We start from the raw sequence: 2326 nt of genomic DNA, 5'->3' as shown, positions 1-2326 counted from the left end.
TATTTGTTTAACGGCATCTAGTAGAGGAATATTGACCTTCACTTATTTCAGCGCCTCTAAAATGTCCTAAGAGTTAGAAAGAGGTTTTGGTGCAATCAACTGTTATGGAAATGGAGCAATCGGCTTGCCTAGAGGTTCTGGTTCTAACTCATATGGAGTGTTGCTAGGTCTATCAGTTTCATCTATTTTCAGGTCCTTAGACTTTTCAGCCCTTACCAAAATAGATTTGTTAATTGTTTTCCCACTCCTAAGAGTGGTGATAGACTTAACTTGCTCCAGTTGATTTGAAGAGATTGGGTCGCTGACTTCATATTGTTGTTTTGGATTGGGAAGAGGTTGAGCTGGAAGGTTTCCCTTTTCCCTAATCAAATTTTTTGTTTCAAGCCCTTGTATGGCCTTTGTAAGGTCTTGAAAGGCTTGTAGCATACCCTGATTGAAATGCTCTTGATTTTAAATATGCTTTAAAACCGGATCCTCTTGAGGTTTCCCTTGATTTAGAATTTCATTAGGGAATCCATGAGGAATAGCAGTTTGTCCATTCCTCCAATTGAAATTTGGATGATTTCTCCAATTAGGATTATATGTATTTGAAGTGGATCCACTGAAAGGTCTTTGGTAATTATTCATGGCATTAGATTGTTCAATCAGTCCCTTTTGAAAAGTAGGTACTGTTAGACAATTTTTAGTTGTGTGAATGTTACAAGTACAAATACCACAAACAGTTTCCGTATCCTTATCCTTCTTTAGTTCCATGGCCTTGAGTTTTCTTGTAAGATTAGCCACTTTAGCATTTATATCATCGTCTTTTTCAGAAGATAAATTCCGCCCCTCTCCTTTGATTGAGTAGGCCTAAAAGTGGTGCTTGATTTTGGGGAGATGTCCCATGATTATGTGTTTTCAGCAAGCTTGTCAAAATAATCCCACACATTATCAACCTCTTTGTTCATGAATTACCCATTGCATATTGTCTCGACCATTTGGCGCATGGAAGAAGTCAGTCCATCATAAAAAAAAACTTATTATTCACCAAGTTTCAAACCATGTTGTGGGCATGAATTGACAAGATCATTGAACTACTCCCAACATTAGAAGAATGTTTCATCTTTCTTTTGGGCAAAGTTCATGATCGATTTTCTAAGGGTGTTCGTTTTATGATACGAGAAAATTTTCTTTATGAACTCCCATGTCATGTCGTTCCATTTGCCAATAGATCGTGGATGTAATAAATGCAACCACGTCTTAGCTTTCTCTTTTAAGGACAAGGGAAAGAGTTTCAGCCTAACCGTGTCCTCAGACACGTTCAGAAAATATAGAGTGGCCATGATCTCATTAAACTCTTTCATGCGTAAATATGGATTTTCATATTCAAGTCCATGGAATTTTGAAAGGAGTTGGATCGCCCCTAGCTTGATATACATATATCCTGTATTTTCTGGAAAAACCATGCATGAAGGTATCCTCACCCCTGCTAGTTGTAAATAATCTCTTAAAGTGCGAGGTGGGGCTGCTTGATGCACCTCATTCTCATCCTAAATTTCCTCAACCCTATATTGAGGTGGATTTGGAGGTTGATTGGCAGCCATAACTTCAGTTAACTCTATGGATCTCGAGTGGTTTCTAATCCTGAGATGGATAGATAACCCCTCAACTAATCCTCCTTCACTCAAGAGACATCGAGTGTTATCACGAACCCACTTGGGCATGAGACATTCTCAGCCCTCAATTTCAGAATCTAACTTAAACCTAAACGGAAAGAGGAAAATAGAAATTTAGAAATAGAAAGAGAGAGAATTAGAAAGAAGTAACCAAATTAGAAGTTTCTATTTTGGGATCTTGCAAAAGAAAAATGAAAGTGAATTAGTTTCTAAAAGAAGAACTTAGAAAGCAACCTAGTTTCTAAAAAAAGAAAAATGAATGTTTCTAAAAATAAAAAGTAAGTTAGTTTCTAAAAATAGAAAAAGGAAAGGAAATTAGTTTCTAAAAATGGATTAGGAAAGTTTTTTCAAAATAAAAAATTAGTTTCTAAAAACAAATTAGGAAAGTATCTATCCTAGAATTAGAAAGTAAATTAGTTTCTAAAAACAAAAAAGGAAAGTTTCAAAACCTAGAAATAAAAATCTAAGTTAGTTTCTAAAATAATTCTGAAAAAAAAACCCTAACATAAAAATAGAAAGTAGAAAAACCCTAATCTTAAACTAATTCCAAAACTAGTTAATCTCAGAAAAACTCAACCATTAATCCCTAGCATCAGTGCCAAAAACTTGTTTACAACCCCAAGTGTAGAGTCACGATGTAGTAATAATCTCGGTGAGACCAAGGTCGAATC

At 35.4% G+C, this 2326-nt stretch overlaps 1 non-coding gene across 1 annotated transcript; it reads left to right on the top strand.

Annotated features, from left to right (window-relative positions):
• The first annotated feature begins 1035 nt into the window (after positions 1 to 1035).
• On the top strand, positions 1036 to 1142 carry LOC131247502 (small nucleolar RNA R71). The gene has a single exon (XR_009171790.1). It is a non-coding gene; the product is annotated as a small nucleolar RNA R71 (small nucleolar RNA).
• The last annotated feature ends 1184 nt before the right edge of the window (positions 1143 to 2326 follow it).

This window comes from Magnolia sinica, chromosome 5, assembly GCF_029962835.1.
Source record: "Magnolia sinica isolate HGM2019 chromosome 5, MsV1, whole genome shotgun sequence".
NCBI classification, from domain to species: Eukaryota; Viridiplantae; Streptophyta; class Magnoliopsida; order Magnoliales; family Magnoliaceae; genus Magnolia; species Magnolia sinica.
This window is presented reverse-complemented; position numbering and strand designations above follow the sequence as displayed.